This window comes from Vicugna pacos, unplaced genomic scaffold (genome assembly GCF_048564905.1).
Source record: "Vicugna pacos unplaced genomic scaffold, VicPac4 scaffold_17, whole genome shotgun sequence".
NCBI classification, from domain to species: domain Eukaryota; kingdom Metazoa; phylum Chordata; class Mammalia; order Artiodactyla; family Camelidae; genus Vicugna; species Vicugna pacos.
In genome coordinates this window covers 8,066,643-8,093,567 of record NW_027328738.1, presented here as the reverse complement: position 1 = coordinate 8,093,567, position 26,925 = coordinate 8,066,643, and positions in this window count along the sequence as shown.

Sequence of the window (26,925 nt, the reverse complement as noted above, 5' to 3'; positions counted from 1 at the left end):
TCTGCATTCCATGTTCTAAATTCTGGGTTCTATTTTCTATACTCTAAATTCTATATTCTGTGTTCTTCATTTTATTTTCTATATTCTATATTCAGTATTCCATATTCTATATTCTATATTCTGGGTTCTGCATTCCTAGTTCTAAAATCCATATTCAGTATTCTGTATTCTGTATTCTATATTCTGAGTTCTGCTATCCATGTTCTAAAGTATATATTCAGTATTCTGTGTTCTATATTCTAATTGCTGTGTTCCGCATTCTATGTTCTAAATTCTATATTAAGTATTCTGTATTCTATATTGTAAATTCTGTGTTCCGCATTCTATGTTCTAAATTCTTTATTCAGTAATCTGTATACTTTATTCTAAATTCTGTGTTCGGCATTCCATGTTCAAAATACTGGGTTCTACTTTCTATATTCTATAATCTAAATTGTGTGTTCTACATTCTATATTCTAAATTCGATATTCAGTATTCTGTATTCTATATTCTAAATTCTGTGTCCTACATTCCATGTTATAAATTTTGGGTTCTATATTCTCTATTCTTTATTCTATATTTTGAGTTCATCATTCTATATTCTATATGCTATATTCTGCATTCCGCCGTCTATATTCTATATTCTGTGTTCTGCATTCTATAATCTAAATTCTATATTCAGTATTCTGTATTCTATATACTAAATTCTGTGTTCTACATTCTATATTCACTAATCTGTATCCTATATTCTAAATTCTGTGTTCTGATTCCATGTTCTAAATTCTGGGTTCTATATTCTGTTTTCCATATTCTAAATTCTGTGTTCTATATTCTATATTCTGTTTTCCATATTCTGCATTCCGTATTCTACATTCCTTATTCTGTGTTCTACATTCTATATTCTAAATTTTATATTCAGTATTCTGTAGTATATACTCTAAATTCTGTGTTCTGCATTCCATGTTCTAAATTTTGGTTTCTGCATTCTGTATTCCATATTCTATATTTGTGTTCTATATTCTATATTCTTTATTCTATATTCTACATTCCGTATCCTATATTCTAAACTCTGTGTTCTACATTATATATTCTAAGTTCGATACTCTGTATTCTGTATTCTATATTCTAAATTCTGTGTTCTAAATTCCATGTTCTAAATTCTGGGTTCTATATTCTCTATTCTAGTTTCTATATTCTGTGTTCAACATTCGATATTCTAAATACTTTATTCAGCATTCTGTGTTCTATATTCTAAATTCTGTGTTCTACATTCTATATTCTAAATTCTATTTTCAGTTGTATGTATTCTATATTCTAAATTCAGTGTTCTGCATTCCATGTTCTAAATTCTGGGTTCTGTATTCTGTTTTCCATATTCTATATTCTGTGTTCTACATTCTATATTCTGTATTCTATATTCTGCATTCCGTATTCTACATTCCGTATTCTGTGTTCTATAATCTATATTCAAAATTTTATATTTAGTATTCTGTATTCTATATTCTAAACTCTGTGTTGTGCATTCCAAGTTCTAAATTCTCGTTTCTGTATTCTGTTTTCCATATTCTACATACTGTGTTCTACATTCTATATTCTGTATCCTATATTTTGCTTTCCGTATTCTATATTTTTATTCTGTTTTCTACATTGTATATTCTAAATTCTATATTCAGTATTCTTTATTCTATATTCTAAATTCTGTGTTCTCCATTGTATATTCATTTTCTATAATCAGTATTCGGTTTTGTATATTCTAAATTCTGAGTTCTACATTCTAAATTCTTAAGTCTAAATTCAGTAGTCTGTATTCTATATTCTAAATTCTGTGTTCTACATTCCATATTCTGTACTCAATATTTTGCATTCCGTATTCTATATTCCATACTCTGTGTTCTACATTCTATATTCTAAATTCTGTATTCAGTATTCTGTACTCTATATTCTAAATATTTTGTTCTGCATTCCATGTTCTAAATTCTGTGTTCTATATTCTATGCTCTATATTCTATATTCTGTGTTCTTCATTGTATATTCTAAATTCTATATTCAGTAATCCGTATTCTATATTCTATATTCTGATTTCTGCTATCCATGTTCTAAATTATATATTCAGTATAGTGTATTCTATATTCTAACTGCTGTGTTCCGCATTCTATGTTCTAAATTCTATATTAAGTATTCTGTATTCTATATTCTATATTCTGTGTTCTACAATCCATGTTCTAAATTCTGGGTTCTATATACTCTACTGTATATTTTGTGCTGAATATTCTACATTCTATATTGTGTATTCTGCATTCCATAATCTATATTCTATATTCTCTGTCCTACATTCTATATTCTAAATTCTATATTCAGTATTCTGTATTCTATATTCTAAATTCTGTGTTCTACATTCTATATTCTGTATTCAATTTTCTGCATTCCGTATTCTACTTTCCATATTCTGTGTTCTACATTCTATAATCTAAATTTTATATTCAGTATTCTGTATTATATACTCTAAATTCTGTGTTCTGCATTCCATGCTCTAAATTTGGGTTCTGTATTCTGTTTTCCATATTCTATATTTTGTGTTCTACATTCTATTTTCTGTATTCTATATTCTACATTCTGTATCCTATATTCTAAATTCTGTGTTCTGCATTTTTTATTCTAAATTCTATATTCAGTATTCTGTATTCTATATTCTGTATTCTGTGTTCTACATTCTATATTCTATATTTTATATTCAGTATTCTTTTTTATATATTCTTAATTCTGTGTTCTACGCTCTCTATTCTAAATTCTATATTCATTATTCTGTTTTCTGTATACTAAATTCTGTGTTCTGCATTCCATGTTCTATATTCTGGGTCCTGTATTCAGTTTTCCATATTCTATATTCTGTGTTTTGCATTCTATATTCTGTATTGTATTTTCTGCATGCCGTATTCTATATTCTGTTTTCCACATTCAATATTCTAAATTCTAAATTCATTATTCTGTATTCTATATTTTAAATTCTGTGTTCTATATTCCATGTTATAAATACTGGGTTCTATATACTCTATTCTTTATTCTATATTTTGTGTTCATCATTCTATATTCTATATACTATATTCTGCATTCCGTAGTCTATATACTATTTTCTGTGTTCTGCATTCCATGTTCTAAATTTTGGGTTCCATATAATTTATTCTATATTCTATGTTCTACATTCTGTATTCTGTATTCTATATTCTGCATAAACGTATTCTATATTCTATTTTTTGTTCTACATTCTATATTCTAAATTCTATATTCAGTATTCCGTATTCTATTTTCTATACTCTATGTTCAACATTTGTATTCTAAATTTTATATTAAGTATTCTGTATACTGTGTTCTAAATTCTGTGTTCTGCTTTCCGTGTTCTAAGTTGTGTGTTCTATACTCACTATTCTATATTCTATATTTGTGTTCTTCATTCTATATTCTGCATTCCATATTCTGCATTCCGTATTCTATATTCTATTTTCTGTTCTACATTCTATATTCTAAATTCTATATGCAGTATTCCGTATTCTATATTCTATATTCTGTGTTCTTCATTGTATATTCTAAATTCTATATTCAGTATTCTGTATTCTATATTCTAAATTCTGTGTTCTATATTGCATATTCATATTCTATATTCAGTATTCGGTATTCTATATTCTAAATTCTGTGTTGTGTTTTCCATGTTCTAAATTATGTGTTCTATATACTGTATTCTATATTCTATATTCTGTGTTCTACATTCTATATTCTAAATCCTATACTCAATATTCTATATCAATATTCTAAATTCTGTGTTCTACATTCTATATTCTAAATTCTATATTCAGTAATCTGTATTCTATATTCTAAATGCTTTGTTCTGCATTCTATGTTCTAAATACTGGGTTCTATATTCTGTTTTCCATATTCTAAATTCTGTGTTCTACATTCTATAATTTGTATTCAATATTAGGCATTCCGTATTCTACATTCCATATTCTGTGTTCTACATTCTATGTTCTTAATTCGATATTAAGTATTCTGTATACTCTATTCTATATTCTGTATTCTACATTCCATGTTCTAAATTCTGGGTTCTATATACTCTATTATATATTTTGTGCTAATTATTCTACATTCTATATTCTATATTCTGCATTCCGTAGTCTATATTTTATATGCTGTTCTACATTCTATATTCTAAATTCTATATTCAGTATTCTGTATTCTATATTCTATATTCTGTGTTCTACATTCTAAATTCTAAATTCTAAGTTCAGTAATCTGTATTCCATATTCTAAATTCTGTGTCCTGCTTTCCATGTTCTAAATTCTTGGTTCTATATTCTGCTTTCCATATTCTAAATTCTGTCTTCTACATTCTTTATACTGTATTCAATATTCTGCATTCCGTATTCTGCTTTCCATATTCTGTGTTCTACATTCTATAATCTAAATTTTATATTCATTATTCTGTATTCTATATACTAAATTCTGTGTTCTGCATTCCATGTTCTATATTCTGGGTTCTGTATTCAGTTTTCCATATTCTATATTCTGTGTTTTGCATTCTACATTCTGTATTGTATATTCTGCATGCCGTATTCTATATTCTGTGTTCCACATTCGATATTCTAAATTCTAAATTCATTATTCTGTATTCTATATTCTAAATTCGGTGTTCTACATTCCATGTTATAAATACTGGGTTCTCTATTCTCTATTCTTTATTCAATATTTTGTGTTCATCATTCTATATTCTATATAGTATATTCTGAATTCCGTAGTCTATATTCTATATTCTGTGTTCTACATTCTATATTCTAAATTCTATATTCAGTATTCTGTATTCTATATTCTATATTCTGGGTTCTGCATTCCATGTTCTAAATTATGGGTTCTATATTCTCTATTCTCTATTCTATATTCTGTGTTCTACATTCTATATTCTAAATTCTGTATTCAGTATTCTTTATTCTATATTCTAAATTCTGTGTTCTATATTTTATATTCGAAATTGAATATTCAGTATTCTGTTTTCTATATTCTAAATTCTCTGTTCTGCATTCCATGTTCTCAATTCTGTGTTTTGTATTCTGTTTCCCATATTCTTAATTCTGTATTCTACATTCACTATTCCGTATACTATATTGTATATTCTGGGTTCTGCATTCCATGTTCTATAATCCATATTCGGTGTTCTGTATTCTATACACTAAGTAATGAATTCGGCTTTCCATGTTCTAAATTCTGGGTTCTATATTATCTATTCTATATTCTATATTCTGTGTTCATCTTTCTATATTCTATATTCTATATTCTGCATTCCGAAGTGTATATTCTATATTCTGTGTTCTATATTCTATATTCTGTATTCAATATTCTGCATTCTGTATCTAACTTTCCATATTCTGTGTTCTACATTCTATATTCTAAATTCGATATTCAGTATTCTGTATTCTATATTCTAAATTCTGTGTTCTACATTCAATGTTCTTATTTCTTGGTTCTATATTTTCTATTCTATATTCTATACTTTGGGTTCATCATTCTATATTCAATATTCTATATTCTGCATTCCGTAGTCTATATTCTATATTCTGTGTTCTACATTCTATATTCTAAATTCTATATTCAGTATTCTGTATTCTATATTGTAAATTCTGTGTTCAACATTCTATATTCGAAATTCTATATAAAGTATTCTGTATTCTATATTCTAAATTCTGTGTTCTGCTTTCCATGTTCTCAATTCTGTGTTCTGTATTCAGTTTTCCATATTCTATATTCTGTGTTTGCATTCTATATTCTGTATTGTATATTCTGCATGCCGTATTCTATATTCTGTGTTCCACATTCAATATTCTAAATTCTAAATTCATTATTCTGTATTCTATATTCTAAATTCTGGGTTCTACATTCCATGTTATAAATACTGGGTTCTATATTCTCTATTCTTTATTCTATATTTTGTGTTCATCATTCTATATTCTAAATAGTATATTCTGCATTCCGTAGTCTATATTCTATATTCTGTGTCTACATTCTATATTCTAAATTCTATATTCAATATTCTGTATTCTATATTCTATATTCTGTGTTCTGCATTCCATGTTCTATCTTCTGGGTTCTATATTCTCTATTCTGTATTCTATATTCTGTGTTCTACATTATATATTCTAAATTCTATATTCAGTATTCTTTATTCTATAGTCTAAATTCTGTGTTCTATATTTTATATTCGAAATTCAATATTCAGTATTATGTTTTTTGTATTCTAAATTCTCTGTTCTGCATTCCATATTCTCAATTCTGTTTTGTATTCAGTTTTCCATATTCTATATTCTGTGTTCTACATTCTATATTCTGTGTTCTTCTTTCCGTATGCTATATTCTATATTCTCTTTTTTACATTGTATATTCTCAATTCTATATTCAGTATTCTGTATTCTTAATCTAAATTCTGTGTGCTACATTGTATATTCATATTCTATATTCAGTATTCGGTATTCCATATTCTAAATTCTGTGTTCTACATTCTAAATTCTAAATTCTATATTCAGTAGTCTGTACCCTATATTATAAATTCTGTGTTCTGCATTCCATGTTCTAAATCCTGGGTTCTATATTCTGTTTTCCATATTATAAATTCTGTGTTCTACATTCTATATTCTGTACTCAATATTCTGCATTCCGTATTCTATATTCTAAACTCTGTGTTCTACATTCTATATTGTAAATTCTATATTCAGTATTCTATATTCTATATTTTAAATATTGTGTTCTGCATTCCATGTTCTAAATTCTGGGTTCTATATTCTATACTCTTTATTCCATATTCTGTGTTCTACATTGTGTATACTAAATTCTATATTCAGTATTACGTTTTCTATATTCTATATTCTGGGTTCTGCATTCCATGTTCTAAAATCTATATTCAGTATTCTGTATTCTATATTCTATATTCTGAGTTCTGCTTTACATGTTCTAAATTCTATATTCAGTATTCTGTATTCTATATTCTAATTGCTGTGTTCCTCATTCTAAGTTCTAAGTTCTATATTAAGTATTCTGTATTCTATATTGTAAATTCTGTGTTCCGCATTCTATGTTCTAAACTCTATATTCAGTATTCTGTATTCTATATTCTAAATTCTGTGTTCGGCATTACATGTTTAAAATTCTGGGTTCTACATTCTATATTCCATTATCTATATTCTGTGTTCTACATTCTATATTCTAAATTCTATATTCAGTATTCTGTAGTTTATATTCCAAATTCTGTGTTCTGCATTCTATGTTCTATATTCTGGGTTCTATATTCTGTTTTCAATATTCTAAGTTCTGTCTTCTACATTCTATATTCTGTATTCAATATTCTGCATTCTGTATTCTACATTCCATATACTGTGTTCTACATTTTATATTCTAAATTCGATATTCAGTATTCTGTATTCTATATTCTAAATTCTGTGTTCTATATTCCATGTTATAAATTGTGGGTTCTATATATTCTATTCTATTCTCTATATTCTGTGTTCAACATTCGATATTCTAAATACTATATTCAGCATTCTGTGTTCTATGTTCTAAATTCTGTGTTCTACATTCTATATTCAAAATTCTATTTTCAGTTGTATGTATTCTATATTCTAAATTCAGTGTTCTGCATTCCATGTTCTAAATTCTGGGATCTATATTCTGTTTTCCATATTCTAGATTCTGTGTTCTAAATTCTATATTCAGTATACTGTATTCTATATACTAAATTCTGTGTTCTACATTCTATATTCACTAATCTGTATTTTATATTCTAAATTCTGTGTTCTGCATTCCATGTTCTAAATTCTGGGTTCTATATTATGTTTTCCATATTCTAAATTCTGTGTTCTATATTCTATATTCTGTTTTCCATATTCTGCATTCCGTATTCTACATTCCATATTCTGTGTTCTACATTCTATATTCTAAATTTTATATTCAGTATTCTGTAGTATATACTCTAAATTCTGTGTTCTGCATTCCATGTTCTAAATTTTGGTTTCTGTATTCTGTTTTCCATATTCTATATTTGTGTTCTATATTCTATATTCTTTATTCTATATTCTACATTCCATATCCTATATTCTAAATTCTGTGTTCTACATTATATATTCTAAGTTCTATACTCACTATTCTGTATTCTATATTCTAAATTATGTGTTCTAAATTCCATGTTCTAAATTCTGGGTTCTATATTCTCTATTTTAGTTTCTATATTCTGTGTTCAACATTCGATATTCTAAATACTTTATTCAGCATTCTGTGTTCTATATTCTAAATTCTGTGTTCTACATTCTATATTCTAAAATCTATTTTCAGTTGTATGTATTCTATATTCTAAACTCAGTGTTCTGCATTCCATGTTCTAAATTCTGGGTTCTGTATTCTGTTTTCCATATTCTATATTCTGTGTTCTACATTCTATATTCTGAATTATATATTCTGCATTCCGAATTCTACATTCCGTATTCTGTGTTCTATATTCTATATTCAAAATTTTATATTCAGTATTCTGTTTTCTATATTCTAAACTCTGTGTTGTGCATTCCATGTTCTAAATTCTCGTTTCTGTATTCTGTTTTCCATATTCTACATTCTGTGTTCTACATTCTATATTCTGTATCCTATATTCTGCTTTCCGTATTCTATATTCTTTATTCTGTTTTCTACATTGTATATTCTAAATTCTATATTCAGTATTCTTTATTCTATATTCTAAATTCTGTGTTCTGCATTCTAAATTCTAAATTCTATATTCAGTAGTCTGTATTCTATATTCTAAATTCTGTGTTTTGTATTCCATGTTCTAAATGCTGTGTTCTATATTCTGTTTTCCATATTCTAAATTCTGTGTTCTAAATTCTTTATTCTGTACTCAATATTCTGCATTCCTTTTTCTATATTCTATACTCTGTGTTCTACATTCTATATTCTAAATTCTATATTCAGTATGCTGTATTCTATATTCTAAATATTGTGTTCTGCATTCCATGTTCTAAATACTGTGTTCTATATTCTATACTCTATATTCTATATTCTGTGTTCTTCATTGTATATTCTAAATTCTATATTCAGTATTGCGTATTCTATATTCTATATTCTGGGTTCTGCATTCCATGTTCTAAAATCTATATTCAGTTTTCTGTATTCTATATTCTATATTCTGAGTTCTGCTTTCCATGTTCTAAATTCTATATTCAGTATTCTGTATTCTATATTCTAATTGCTGTGTTCCGCATTCTATGTTGTAAATTCTATATTAAGTATTCTGTATTCTATATTGTAAATTCTGTGTTCCGCATTCTATGTTCTAATTTCTTTATTCAGTATTCTGTATTCTTTATTCTAAATTCTGTGTTCTATATTCCATGTTATAAATACTGGGTTATATATTCTCTATTCTTTATTCTATATTTTGTGTTCATCATTCTATATTCTATATAGTATATTCTGCATTCCGTAGTCTATATTATATATTCTGTGTTCTGCATTCCATGTTCTAAATTTTGGGTTCCATATAATTTATTCTATATTCTATATTCTATGTTCTACATTCTGTATTCTGTATTCTATATTCTGCATTCCCATATTCTATATTCTATTTTTTGTTCTACATTCTATATTCTAAATTCTATATTCAGTATTCCGTATTCTATTTTCTATACTCTGTGTTCAACATTTGTATTCTAAATTTTATATTAACTATTCTGTATTCTGTATTCTAATTTCTGTGTTCTGCTTTCCGTGTTCTAAGTTGTGTGTTCTATATTCACTATTATATATTCTATATTTGTGTTCTTCATTCTATATTCTGTATTCTATATTCTGCATTCCGTATTCTATATTCTCTTTTCTGTTCTACATTCTATATTCTAAATTCTATATTCAGTATTCCGTATTCTATATTCTATATTATGTGTTCTACATTGTATATTCTAAATTCTATATTCAGTATTCTGTATTCTATATTCTAAATTCTGTGTTCTACATTGCATATTCATATTCTATATTCAGTATTCGGTATTCTATATTCTAAATTCTGTGTTGTGTTTTCCATGTTCTAAATTACGTGTTCTATATTCTGTATTCTATATTCTATATTCTGTGTTCTACATTCTATATTCTAAATCCTATGCACAGTATTCTATATCAATATTCTAAATTCTGTGTTCTACATTCTTTATTCTAAATTCTATATTCAGTAATCTGTATTCTATATTCTAAATGCTTTGTTCTGCATTCAATGTTCTAAATACTGTGTTCTATATCCTGTTTTCCATATTCTAAATTCTGTGTTCTACATTCTATATTTTGTATTCAATATTAGGCATTCCGTATTATACATTCCATATTCTGTGTTCTACATTCTATGTTCTAAATTCGATATTAAGTATTCTGTATACTCTATTCTATATTCTGTGTTCGACATTCCATGTTCTAAATTCTGGGTTCTATATACACTATTATATATTTTGTGCTAATTATTCAACATTCTATTTTCTATATTCTGCATTTCGTAGTCTATATTCTATATGCTGTACTACATTCTATATTCTAAATTCTATATTCAGTATTCTGTATTCTATATTCTATATTCTGTGTTCTACATTTTAAATTCTATATTCTAAGTTCAGTAATCTGTATTCTATATTCTAGATTCTGTGTTCTGCTTTCCATGTTCTGAATTCTTGGTTCTATATTCTGTTTTCCATATTCTAAATTCTGTCTTCTACATTCTTTATTCTGTATTCAATATTCTGCATTCCGTATTCTGCTTTCCATATTCTGTGTTCTACATTCTATAATCTAAATTTTATATTCATTATTCTGTATTCTATATACTAAATTCTGTGTTCTGCATTCCATGTTCTATATTCTGGGTTCTGTATTCAGTTTTCCATATTCTATATTCTGTGTTTTGCATTCTACATTCTGTATTGTATATTCTGCATGCCGTATTCTAAATTCTGTGTTCCACATTCAATATTCTAAATTCTAAATTCATTATTCTGTATTCTATATTCTAAATTCTGTGTTCTACATTCCATGTTATAAATAATGGGTTCTATATTCTCTATTCTTTATTCAATATTTTGTGTTCATCATTCTATATTCTATATAGTATATTCTGCATTCCGTAGTCTATATTCTATATTCTGTGTTCTACATTCTATATTCTAAATTCTATATTCAGTATTCTGTAGTATATATTCTATATTCTGGGTTCTGCATTCCATGTTCTAAATTCTGGGTTCTATATTCTGTATTCTATATTCTGTGTTCTACCTTCTATATTCTAAATTCTGTAATCAGTATTCTTTATTCTATATTCTAAATTCTGTGTTCTATATTTTATATTCGAAATTGAATATTCAGTATTCTGTTTTCTATATTCTAAATTCTCTGTTCTGCATTCCATGTTCTCAATTCTGTGTTTTGTATTCTGTTTCACTTATTCTTAATTCTGTATTCTACATTCACTATTCCATATTCTATATTGTTTATTCTGGGTTCTGCATTCCATGTTCTATAATCCATATTCGGTATTCTGTATTCTATACACTAAGTAATGAATTCTGCTTTCCATGTTCTAAATTCTGGGTTCTATATTATCTATTCTATATTTTATATTCTGTGTTCATCTTTCAATATTCTATATTCTATATTCTGCATTCCGAAGTGTATATTCTATATTCTGTGTTCTATATTCTATATTCTGTATTCAATATTCTGCATTCTGTATCTAACTTTCCATATTCTGTGTTCTACATTCTATATTCTAAATTCGATATTCAGTATTCTGTATTCTATATTCTAAATTCTGTGTTTTACATTCAATGTTCTCATTTCTGGGTTCTAAATTTTCTATTCTATATTCTATACTTTGGGTTCATCATTCTATATTCAATATTCTATATTCTGCATTCCGTATTCTATTTTCTATATTCTGTGTTCTACATTCTATATTCTAAATTTTATATTCAGTATTCTGTTTTCTATATTCTAAATTCTGTGTTCAACATTCTATATTCGAAATTCTATATAAAGTATTCTGTATTCTATATTCTAAATTCTGTGTTCTGCTTTCCATGTTCTCAATTCTGGGTTCTGTATTCAGTTTTCCATATTCTATATTCTGTGTTTTGCATTCTATATTCTGTATTGTATATTCTGCATGCCGTATTCTATATTCTGTGTTCCACATTCAATATTCTAAATTCTAAATTCATTATTCTGTATTCTATATTCTAAATTCTGTGTTCTACATTCCATGTTATAAATACTGGGTTCTATATTCTCTATTCTTTATTCTATATTTTGTGTTCATCATTCAATATTCTAAATAGTATATTCTGCATTCCTTAGTCTATATTTTATATTCTGTGTCTACATTCTATATTCTAAATTCTATATTCAAAATTCTGTATTCTATATTCTATATTCTGTGTTCTGAATTCCATGTTCTAAATTTTGGGTTCCATATAATTTATTCTATATTCTATATTCTATGTTCTACATTCTGTATTCTGTATTCTGTATTCTGCATTCCCGTATTCTATATTCTATTTTTTGTTCTACATTCTATAGTCTAAATTCTATATTCAGTATTCCATATTCTATTTTCTATACTCTGTGTTCAACATTTGCATTCTAAATTTTGTATTAAGTATTCTGTATTCTCTATTCTAAATTCTGTGTTCTGCTTTCCGTGTTCTAATTTGTGTGTTCTATATTCACTATTATATATTCTATATTTGTGTTCTTCATTCTATATTCTGTATTCTATATTCTGCATTCCGTATTCTATATTCTCTTTTCTGTTCTGCATTCTATATTCTAAATTCTATATTCAGCATTCCGTATTCTATATTCTATATTCTGTGTTCTACATTGTATATTCTAAATTCTATATTCAGTATTCTGTATTCTATATTCTAAATTCTGTGTTCTAAATTGCATATTCATATTCTATATTCAGTATTCGGTATTCTATATTCTAAATTCTGTGTTGTGTTTTCCATGTTCTAAATTATGTGTTCTATATTCTGTATTCTATATTCTATATTCTGTGTCCTACATTCCATGTTATAAATTTTGGGATCTATATTCTCTATACTTTATTCTATATTTTGGTTCATCATTCTATATTCTACATGATATATTCTGCATTCCGTAGTCTATATTCTATATTCTCTGTTCTTAATTCTATATTCTAAATTCTATATTCAGTATTCTGTATTCTATATACTAAATTCAGTGTTCTACATTCCATATTCACTAATCTGTATTCTATATTCTAAATTCTGTGTTCTGCATTCCATGTTCTAAATTCTGGGTTCTATATTCTGTTTTCCATATTCTAAATTCTGTATTCTAAATTCTATATTCTGTTTTCCATATTCTGCTTTCCGTTATCTACATTCCATATTCTGTGTTCTACATTCTAATTTCTAAATTTTATATTCAGTATTCTGTTTTCTATATTCTAAATTTTGTGTTCTTCATTCCATGTTAGAAATCCTGGGTTCTATATTCTCTAACCTTTATTCTATATTTTGTGTTCATCATTCTATATTCTTTATAATATATTCTGCATTCCGTAGTCTATATTCTATATTCTGTGTTGTACATTCTATATTTTATATTCTATATTCAGTATTCTGTATTCTATATTCTATATTCTGAGTTCTGCTATCCATGTTCTAAAGTATATATTCAGTATTCTGTATTCTATATTCTAATTGCTGTGTTCCGCATTCTATGTTCTAAATTCTATATTAAGTATTCTGTATTCTATATTGTAAATTCTGTGTTCCGCATTCTATGTTCTAAATTCTTTATTCAGTAATCTGTATACTTTATTCTAAATTCTGTGTTCGGCATTCCATGTTCAAAATACTGGGTTCTACATTCTATATACTATAATCTATGTTGTGTGTTCTACATTCTATATTCTAAATTCGATATTCAGTATTCTGTATTCTATATTCTAAATTCTGTGTCCTACATTCCATGTTATAAATTTTGGGTTCTATATTCTCTATTCTTTATTCTATATTTTGAGTTCATCATTCTATATTCTATATGCTATATTCTGCATTCCGTAGTCTATATTCTATATTCTGTGTTCTGCATTCTATAATCTAAATTCTATATTCAGTAATCTGTATTCTATATTCTAAATACTGTGTTCTGCATTCCAAGTTCTAAATTCTGGGTTCTATATTCTCTATTCTATATTTTGTGCTCATTATTCTATATTCTATATTCTATATTCTGCATTCCGTAGTCTATATTCTATATTCTGTGTTCTTCATTCTATATTCTAAATTCTATATTCAGTATTCTGTATTCTATATACTAAGTTCTGTGTTCTACATTCTATATTCACTAATCTGTATTCTATATTCTAAATTCTGTGTTCTGCATTCCATGTTCTAAATTTTGGGTTCTATATTCTGTTTTCCATATTCTAAATTCTGTGTTCTATATTCTATATTCTGTTTTCCGTATTCTGCATTCCGTATTCTACATTCCTTATTCTGTGTTCTACATTCTATATTCTAAATTTTATATTCAGTATTCTGTAGTATATACTATAAATTCTGGGTTCTGCATTCCATGTTCTAAATTTTGGGTTCTGTATTCTGTTTTCCATATTCTATATTTTGTGTTCTATATTCTATATCCTTTATTCTATATTGTATATTCCGTATACTATATTCTATATTCTGAGTTCTGTATTCTATATTCTAAGTTCGATACTCAGTATTCTGTATCCTATATTATAAATTCTTAGTTGTAAATTCCATGTTCTAAATTCTGGGTTCTATATGCTCTATTCTATTTTCTATATTCTGTGTTCAACATTCGATATTCTAAATACTATATTCAGCATTGTGTGTTCTATATTCTAAATTCTGTGTTCTACTTTCTATATTCTAAATTCTATTTTCAGTTCTATGTATTCTATATGATAAATTCAGTGTTCTGCATTCCATGTACTAAATTCTGAGTTCTGTATTCTGTTTCCCTTATTCTATATTCTGTGTTCTACATTCTAAATTCTGTATTCTATATTCTGCATTCCGTATTCTACATTTCATATTCTGTGTTCTACTTTCTATATTCAAAATTTTATATTCAGTATTCTGTATTCTATATTCTAAACTCTGTGTTGTGCATTCCATGTTCTAAATTCTCGTTTCTGTATTCTGTTTTCCATATTCTACATTCTGTGTTATACCTTCTATATTCTGTATCCTGTATTTTGCATTTCGTATTCTTCATTCCATATTCTGTGTCCTACATTCTATAATCTAAATTCTATATTCAGTATTCTGTATTCTATATTCTAAATTCTGTGTTCTGCATTCCGTGTTCCAAATTCAGGTTTCTATATTCTATACTCTATATTCTATATTTTGTGTTCTACATTCTATATTCTAAATTCTATATTTAGTATTCCGTATTCTATATTGTATATTCTGAGTTCTGCATTCCATGTTCTATACTCCATATTCGGTATTCTGTATTCTATATACTAAATAATGAATTCTGCTTTCCATGTTCTAAATTCTGGTTTCTATATTCTCAACTCTAAATTCTCTATTCTGTGTTCTACATTGTATATTCTAAATTCTATATTCAGTATTCTGTTTCTTATATTCTATATTCTGTGTTCAACATTCTGTATTCGAAATTCTATATTCAGTATTCTGTTCTCTATATTCTAAATTCTGTGTTCTGCATTCAATGTTCTCAATTCTGGGTTTTGTATTCTGTTTTCCATATTCTATATTCTGTGTTCTTCAGTCTATATTCTGTATTCTATATTCTGCTTTCCGTATTCTATATTCTTTATTCTGTGTTCTACATCGTATATTGTAAATTCTATATTCAGTATTCTGTATTCTATATTCTAAATTATGTGTTCTAATTTCTATATTCATATTCTATATTTAGTATTCGGTTTTGTATATTCTAAATTCTGTGTTCTACATTCTAAATTCTAAATTCTATATTCAGTAGTCTGTATTCTATATTCTAAATTCTGTGTTCTGCATTCCATGTTCTAAATGCTGGGTTCTATTTTCTGTTTTCCATATTAATAATTCTGTGTTCTACATTCTATATTCTGTACTCAATATACTGCATTCCGTATTCTATATTCTATACTCTGTGTTCTACATTCTATATTCTAAATTCTATATTTAGTATTCTGTATTCTATATTCTAAATATTGTGTTCTGCATTCCATGTTCTAAATTCTGGGTTCTATTTTCTATACTCTAAATTCTATATTCTGTGTTCTTCATTTTATTTTCTATATTCTATATTCAGTATTCCATATTCTATATTCTATATTCTGGGTTCTGCATTCCTAGTTCTAAAATCCATATTCAGTATTCTGTATTCTGTATTCTATATTCTGAGTTCTGCTATCCATGTTCTAAAGTATATATTCAGTATTCTGTGTTCTATATTCTAATTGCTGTGTTCCGCATTCTATGTTCTAAATTCTATATTAAGTATTCTGTATTCTATATTGTAAATTCTGTGTTCCGCATTCTATGTTCTAAATTCTTTATTCAGTAATCTGTATACTTTATTCTAAATTCTGTGTTCGGCATTCCATGTTCAAAATACTGGGTTCTACTTTCTATATTCTATAATCTAAATTGTGTGTTCTACATTCTATATTCTAAATTCGATATTCAGTATTCTGTATTCTATATTCTAAATTCTGTGTCCTACATTCCATGTTATAAATTTTGGGTTCTATATTCTCTATTCTTTATTCTATATTTTGAGTTCATCATTCTATATTCTATATGCTATATTCTGCATTCCGCCGTCTATATTCTATATTCTGTGTTCTGCATTCTATAATCTAAATTCTATATTCAGTATTCTGTATTCTATATACTAAATTCTGTGTTCTACATTCTATATTCACTAATCTGTATCCTATATTCTAAATTCTGTGTTCTGATTCCATGTTCTAAATTCTGGGTTCTATATTCTGTTTTCCATATTCTAAATTCTGTGTTCTATATTCTATATTCTGTTTTCCATATTCTGCATTCCGTATTCTACATTCCTTATTCTGTGTTCTACATTCTATATTCTAAATTTTATATTCAGTATTCTGTAGTATATACTCTAAATTCTGTGTTCTGCATTCCATGTTCTAAATTTTGGTTTCTGCATTCTGTATTCCATATTCTATATTTGTGTTCTATATTCTATATTCTTTATTCTATATTCTACATTCCGTATCCTATATTCTAAACTCTGTGTTCTACATTATATATTCTAAGTTCGATACTCTGTATTCTGTATTCTATATTCTAAATTCTGTGTTCTAAATTCCATGTTCTAAATTCTGGGTTCTATATTCTCTATTCTAGTTTCTATATTCTGTGTTCAACATTCGATATTCTAAATACTTTATTCAGCATTCTGTGTTCTATATTCTAAATTCTGTGTTCTACATTCTATATTCTAAATTCTATTTTCAGTTGTATGTATTCTATATTCTAAATTCAGTGTTCTGCATTCCATGTTCTAAATTCTGGGTTCTGTATTCTGTTTTCCATATTCTATATTCTGTGTTCTACATTCTATATTCTGTATTCTATATTCTGCATTCCGTATTCTACATTCCGTATTCTGTGTTCTATAATCTATATTCAAAATTTTATATTTAGTATTCTGTATTCTATATTCTAAACTCTGTGTTGTGCATTCCAAGTTCTAAATTCTCGTTTCTGTATTCTGTTTTCCATATTCTACATACTGTGTTCTACATTCTATATTCTGTATCCTATATTTTGCTTTCCGTATTCTATATTTTTATTCTGTTTTCTACATTGTATATTCTAAATTCTATATTCAGTATTCTTTATTCTATATTCTAAATTCTGTGTTCTCCATTGTATATTCATTTTCTATAATCAGTATTCGGTTTTGTATATTCTAAATTCTGAGTTCTACATTCTAAATTCTTAAGTCTAAATTCAGTAGTCTGTATTCTATATTCTAAATTCTGTGTTCTACATTCCATATTCTGTACTCAATATTTTGCATTCCGTATTCTATATTCCATACTCTGTGTTCTACATTCTATATTCTAAATTCTGTATTCAGTATTCTGTACTCTATATTCTAAATATTTTGTTCTGCATTCCATGTTCTAAATTCTGTGTTCTATATTCTATGCTCTATATTCTATATTCTGTGTTCTTCATTGTATATTCTAAATTCTATATTCAGTAATCCGTATTCTATATTCTATATTCTGATTTCTGCTATCCATGTTCTAAATTATATATTCAGTATAGTGTATTCTATATTCTAACTGCTGTGTTCCGCATTCTATGTTCTAAATTCTATATTAAGTATTCTGTATTCTATATTCTATATTCTGTGTTCTACAATCCATGTTCTAAATTCTGGGTTCTATATACTCTACTGTATATTTTGTGCTGAATATTCTACATTCTATATTGTGTATTCTGCATTCCATAATCTATATTCTATATTCTCTGTCCTACATTCTATATTCTAAATTCTATATTCAGTATTCTGTATTCTATATTCTAAATTCTGTGTTCTACATTCTATATTCTGTATTCAATTTTCTGCATTCCGTATTCTACTTTCCATATTCTGTGTTCTACATTCTATAATCTAAATTTTATATTCAGTATTCTGTATTATATACTCTAAATTCTGTGTTCTGCATTCCATGCTCTAAATTTGGGTTCTGTATTCTGTTTTCCATATTCTATATTTTGTGTTCTACATTCTATTTTCTGTATTCTATATTCTACATTCTGTATCCTATATTCTAAATTCTGTGTTCTGCATTTTTTATTCTAAATTCTATATTCAGTATTCTGTATTCTATATTCTGTATTCTGTGTTCTACATTCTATATTCTATATTTTATATTCAGTATTCTTTTTTATATATTCTTAATTCTGTGTTCTACGCTCTCTATTCTAAATTCTATATTCATTATTCTGTTTTCTGTATACTAAATTCTGTGTTCTGCATTCCATGTTCTATATTCTGGGTCCTGTATTCAGTTTTCCATATTCTATATTCTGTGTTTTGCATTCTATATTCTGTATTGTATTTTCTGCATGCCGTATTCTATATTCTGTTTTCCACATTCAATATTCTAAATTCTAAATTCATTATTCTGTATTCTATATTTTAAATTCTGTGTTCTATATTCCATGTTATAAATACTGGGTTCTATATACTCTATTCTTTATTCTATATTTTGTGTTCATCATTCTATATTCTATATACTATATTCTGCATTCCGTAGTCTATATACTATTTTCTGTGTTCTGCATTCCATGTTCTAAATTTTGGGTTCCATATAATTTACTCTATATTCTATGTTCTACATTCTGTATTCTGTATTCTATATTCTGCATAAACGTATTCTATATTCTATTTTTTGTTCTACATTCTATATTCTAAATTCTATATTCAGTATTCCGTATTCTACATTCCATATTCTGTGTTCTACATTCTATATTCTAAATTTTATATTCAGTATTCTGTAGTATATACTCTAAATTCAGTGTTCTGCATTTCATGTTCTAAATTCTGGGTTCTGTGTTCTGTTTTCCGTATTCTATATTCTGTGTTCTACATTCTATATTCTCTATTCTATATCCTGCATTCCGTATTCTACATTCCACATTCTGTGTTCTACATTCTATATTCTAAATTTTATATTCAGTATTCTGTAGTATATACTCTAAATTCAGTGTTCTGCATTTCATGTTCTAAATTCTGGGTTCTGTGTTCTGTTTTCCGTATTCTATATTCTGTGTTCTACATTCTATATTCTCTATTCTATATCCTGCATTCCGTATTCTACATTCCACATTCTGTGTTCTACATTCTATATTCAAAATTTTATATTCAGTATTCTGTATTCTATATTCTAAACTCTGTGTTGTGCATTCCATGTTCTAAATTCTCGTTTCTGTATTCTGTTTTCCATATTCTACCTTCTGTGTTATACATTCTATATTCTGTATCCTATATTTTGCATTCCGTATTCTACATTCCATATTCTGTGTCCTACGTTCTATAATCTAAATTCTATATTCAGTAATCTGTATTCTATATTCTAAATTCTGTGTTCTGCATTCCATGTTCCATATTCAGGATTCTATATTCTATACTCTATATTCAATATTGTGTGTTCGACATTCTATATTCTAAATACTATATTTAGTATTCCGTATTCTATATTGTATATTCTGAGTTCTGCATTCCATGTTCTATAATCCATGTTCGGTATTCTGTATTCTATATACTAAATACTGAATTCTGCTTTCCATGTTCTAAATTCTGGGTTCTATATTCTCAACTCTAAATTTTCTATTCTGTGTTCTACATTGTATATTCTAAATTCTATATTCAGTATTCTGTTTTTTATATTCTATTTTCGGTGTTCAACATTCTATATTCGAAATTCTATATTCAGTATTCTGTTTTCTATATTCTAAATTCTGTGTTCTGCATTCAATTTTCTCAATTCTGGGTTTTGTATTCTGTTTTCCATATTCTATATTCTGTGTTCTACATTCTATATTCTGTATACTATATTCTGCTTTCCGTATTGTATATTCTATATTCTGTTTTCTACATTGTATATTCTAAATTCTATATTCAGTATTCTGTATTCTATATTCTAAATTCTGTGTTCTACATTGTATATTCATATTCTATATTCAGTATTCGGTTTTGTATATTCTAAATTCTGTGTTCTACATTCTAAATTCTAAATTCTATATTCAGTCGTCTGTATTCTATATTTTAAATTCTGTGTTTTGCATTCCATGTTCTAAATGCTGGGTTCTATATTCTGTTTTCCATATTCTAAATTCTGTGTTCTACATTCTATATTCTGTACTCAATATTCTGCATTCCCTATTCTATATTCTATACTCTGTGTTCTACATTCTATATTCTAAATTCTATATTCAGTATTCTGTATTCTATATTCTAAATATTGTGTTCTGCATTCCATGTTCTAAATGATGGGTTCTATATTCTATAATCTATATTCTATATTCTGTGCTCTTCATTGAGTTTTCTAAATTCTATATTCAGTATTCCGTATTCTATATTCTATATTCTGGGTTCTGCATTCCATGTTCTAAAACCTATATTCAGTATTCTGTATTCTATATTCTATATTCTGAGTTCTGCTATCCATGTTCTAAATTATATATTCAGTATTCTGTATTCTATATTCTAATTGCTGTGTTCTGCATTCCAAGTTCTAAATTCCAGGTTCTATATACTCTATTCTATATTTTGTGCCCATTATTCTATATTCTATATTCTATATTCTGCATTCCTTAGTCTATATTCTATATTCTGTGTTCTTCATTCTATATTCTATATTCTATATTCAGTATTCTGTATTCTATATACTAAATTCTGTGTTCTACATTCTATATTCACTAATCTGTATTCTTTATTCTATATTCTGTGTTCTGCATTCCATGTTCTACATTCAGGTTTCTATACTCAGTATTCCATATTCTAAATTCTGTGTTGTACATTCTATATTCTGTATTCAATATTCTGCATTCCGTATTCTACATTCCATATTCTGTGTTCTACATTCTATATTCTAAATTTTATAATCAGTATTCTGTAGTATATACTCTAAATTCTGTGTTCTGCATTCCATGTTCTAAATTTTGGGTTCTGTATTCTGTTTTCAATATTCTATATTTTGTGTTCTATATTCTATATTCTTTATTCTATATTCTACATTCCGTATACTATATTCTATATTCTGAGTTCTGTATTCTATATTCTAAGTTCGATACTCAGTATTCTGTATCCTATAGTCTAAATTCTGTGTTGTAAATTCCATGTTCTTAATTCTGGGTTCTATATGCTCTATTCTATTTTCTATATTCTGTGTTGAACATTCGATATTCTAAATACTATATTCAGCGTTGTGTGTTCTATATTCTAAATTCTGTGTTCTACTTTCTATATTCTATGTTTTATTTTCAGTTCTATGTATTCTATATTCTAAATTCAGTGTTCTGCATTCCATGTTCTAAATTCTGGGTTCTGTATTCTGTTTTCCGTATTCTATATACTGTGTTCTACTTTCTATATTCAAAATTTTATATTCAGTATTCTGTATTCTATATTCTAAACTCTGTGTTGTGCATTCCATGTTCTAAATTCTCGTTTCTGAATTCTGTTTTTCATATTCTAAATTCTGTGTTATACATTCTATATTCTGTATCCTATATTTTGCATTCCGTGTTCTACATTCCATATTCTGTGTCCTAAGTTCTATAATCTAAATTCTATATTCATTATTCTGTATTCTATATTCTAAATTCTGTGTTCTGCATTCCATGTTCCAAATTCAGGGTTCTATATTCTATACTCTATATTCAATATTGTGTGTTCTACATTCTATATTCTAAATACTATATTTAGTATTCCTTATTCTATATTGTATATTCTGAGTTCTGCATTCCATGTTCTATAATCCATATTCGGTATTCTGTATTCAATATACTAAATACTGAAGTCTGCTTTCCATGTTCTAAATTCTGGGTTCTATATTCTCAACTCTTTATTTTCTATTCTGTGTTCTACATTGTATATTCTATATTCTATATTCAGTATTCTGTTTTTTATATTCTATATTCGGTGTTCAACATTCTATATTCGAAATTCTATATTCAGTATTCTGTTTTCTATATTCTAAATTCTGTGTTCTGCATTCAATGTTCTCAATTCTGGGTTTTGTATTCTGTTTTCCATATTCTATATTCTGTGTTCTACATTCTATATTCTAAATTCTATATTCAGTATTCTGTATTCTATATTCTAAATATTGTGTTCTGCATTCCATGCTCTAAATTCTGGGTTCTAATTTCTATACTGTATATTCTATATTCTGTGTTCTTCATTGTATATTCTATATTCTATATTCAGTATTCCATATTCTATATTCTATATTGTGGGTTCTGCATTCCATGTTCTAAAATCCATATTCAGTATTCTGTATTCTATATTCTATATTCTGATTTCTGCTATCCATGTTCTAAATTATATATTCAGTATTCTATATTCTATATTCTAATTGCTGTGTTCCGCATTCTATGTTGTAAATTCTTTATTCAGTATTCTGTATTCTTTATTCTAAATTCTGTGTTCGGCATTCCATGTTCAAAATAATGTGTTCCACATTCTATATACTATAATCTATATTGTGTGTTCTACATTCTATATTCTAAATTCGATATTCAGTATTCTGTATTCTATATTCTAAATTCTGTGTCCTACATTCCATGTTATAAATTTTGGGTTCTATATTCTCTATTCTTTATTCTATATTTTGTGTTCATCATTCTATATTCTATATTCTGTGTTCTGCATTCTATAATCTAAATTCTATATTCAGTAATCTGTATTCTATATTCTAAATTCTGTGTTCTGCATTCCAAGTTCTAAATTCTGGGTTCTATATTCTCTATTCTATATTTTGTGCTCATTATTCTATATTCTGTATTCTATATTCTGCATTCTGTAGTGTATATTCTATATTCTGTGTTCTTCATTCTATATTCTAAATTCTATATTCAGTATTCTGTATTCTATATACTAAATTCTGTGTTCTACATTCTATATTCACTAATCTGTATTCTATATTCTAAATTCTGTGTTCTGCATTCCATGTTCTAAATTCTGGGTTCTATATTGTGTTTTCCATATTCTAAATTCTGTGTTCTATATTCTATATTCTGTTTTCCATATTCTGCATTCCGTATTCTACATTCCATATTCTGTATTCTACATTCTATATTCTAAATTTTATATTCAGTATTCTGTAGTATATACTCTAAATTCTGTGTTCTGCATTCCATGTTCTTAATTTTGGGTTCTGTATTCTGTTTTCCATATTCTATATTTGTGTTCTATATTCTATATTCTTTATTCTATATTCTACATTCCTTATCCTATATTCTAAATTCTGTGTTCTACATTATATATTCTAAGTTCCATACTCAGTATTCTGTATTCTATATTCTAAATTCTGTGTTCTAAATTCCATGTTCTAAATTCTGGGTTCTATATTCTCTCTTCTAGTTTCTATATTCTGTGTTCAACATTCGATATTCTAAATACTGTATTCAGCATTGTGTGTTCTATATTCTAAATTCTGTGTTCTACTTTCTATATTCTAATTTCTATTTTGAGTTCTTTGTATTCTATATGATAAATTCAGTGTTCTGCATTCCATGTACTAAATTCTGGGTTCTGTATTCTGTTTTCCTTATTCTATATTCTCTGTTCTACATTCTATATTCTGTATTCTATATTCTGCATTCCATATTCTACATTCCATATTCTGTGTTCTACTTTCTATATTCAAAATTTTATATTCAGTATTCTGTATTCTATATTCTAAACTCTGTGTTGTGCATTCCATGTTCTAAATTCTCATTTCTGTATTCTGTTTTCCATATCCTACATTCTGTGTTATACCTTCTATATTCTGTATCATGTATTTTGCATTTCGTTTTCTACATTCCATATTCTGTGTCCTACATTCTATAATCTAAATTCTATATTCAGTATTCTGTATTCTATATTCTAAATTCTGTGTTCTGCATTCCGTGTTCCAAATTCAGGGTTCTATATTCTATACTCTATATTCTATATTTTGTGTTCTACATTCTATATTCTAAATTCTATATTTAGTATTCCGTATTCTATATTGTATATTCTGAGTTCTGCATTCCATGTTCTATACTCCATATTCGGTATTCTGTATTCTATATACTAAATACTGAATTCTGCTTTCCATGTTCTAAATTCTGGTTTCTATATTCTCAACTCTAAATTCTCTATTCTGTGTTCTACATTGTATATTCTAAATTCTATATTCAGTATTCTGTTTTTTCTATTCTATATTCTGTGTTCAACATTCTATATTCGAAATTCTATATTCAGTATTCTGTTTTCTATATTCTAAATTCTGTGTTCTGCATTCAATGTTCTCAATTCTGGGTTTTGTATTCTGTTTTCCATAATCTATATTCTGTGTTCTACATTCTATATTCTATATTCTGCTTTCCGTATTCTATATTCTATATTCTGTTTTCTACATTGTATATTCTAAATTCTATATTCAGTATTCTGTATTCTATATTCTAAATTCTGTGTTCTAAATTGTATATTCATATTCTATATTCAGTATTCGGTTTTGTATATTCTAAATTGTGTGTTCTACATTCTAAATTCTAAATTCTATATTTAGTAGTCTGTATTCTATATTCTAAATTCTGTGTTTTGCATTCCATGTTCTAAATGCTGGGTTCTATATTCTGTTTTCCATATTTTAAAATCTGTGTTCTACATTCTATATTCTGTACTCAATATTCTGCATTCCCTATTCTATATTCTATACTCTGTGTTCTACATTCTATATTCTAAATTCTATATTCAGTATTCTGTATTCTATATTCTAAATATTGTGTTCTGCATTCCATGCTCTAAATTCTGGGTTCTAATTTCTATACTCTATATTCTATATTCTGTGTTCTTCATTGTATATTCTATATTCTATATTCAGTATTCCATATTCTATATTCTATATTCTGGGTTCTGCATTCCATGTTCTAAAATCCATATTCAGTATTCTGTATTCTATATTCTATATTCTGAGTTCTGCTATCCATGTTCTAAATTATATATTCAGTATTCTGTATTCTATATTCTAATTGCTGTGTTCCGCATTCTATGTTGTAAATTCTATATTAAGTATTCTGTATTCTATATTGTAAATTCTGTGTTCCGCATTCTATGTTCTAAATTCTTTATTCAGTATTCTGTATTCTTTATTCTAAATTCTGTGTTCGGCATTCCATGTTCAAAATAATGGGTTCTACATTCTATATACTATAATCTATATTGTGTGTTCTACATTCTATATTCTAAATTCGATATTCAGTATTCTGTATTCTATATTCTAAATTCTGTGTCCTACATTCCATGTTATAAATTTTGGGTTCTATATTCTCTATTCTTTATTCTATATTTTGTGTTCATCATTCTATATTCTATATGCTATATTCTGCATTCTGTAGTCTATATTCTATATTCTGTGTTCTGCATTCTATAATCTAAATTCTATATTCAGTAATCTGTATTCTATATTCTAAATTCTGTGTTCTGCATTCCAAGTTCTAAATTCTGGGTTCTATATTCTCTATTCTATATTTTGTGCTCATTATTCTATATTCTGTATTCTATATTCTGCATTCCATAGTGTATATTCTATATTCTGTGTTCTTCATTCTATATTCTAAATTCTATATTCAGTATTCTGTATTCTATATACTAAATTCTGTGTTCTATATTCTATATTCACTAATCTGTATTCTATATTCTAAATTCTGTGTTCTCTATTCCATGTTCTAAATTCTGGGTTCTATATTCTGTTTTCCATATTCTAAATTCTGTGTTCTATATTCTATATTCTGTTTTCCATATTCTGCATTCCGTATTCTACATTCCATATTCTCTGTTCTACATTCTATATTCTAAATTTTATATTCAGTATTCTGTAGTATATACTCTAAATGCTGTGTTCTGCATTCCATGTTCTAAATTTTGGTTTCAGTATTCTGTTTTCCATATTCAATATTTGTGTTCTATATTCTATATTCTTTATTCTATATTCTGCATTCCGTATCTTATATTCTAAATTCTGTGTTCTACATTATATATTCTAAGTTCGATACTCAGTATTCTGTATTCTATATTCTAAATTCTGTGTTCTAAATTCCATGTTCTAAATTCTGGGTTCT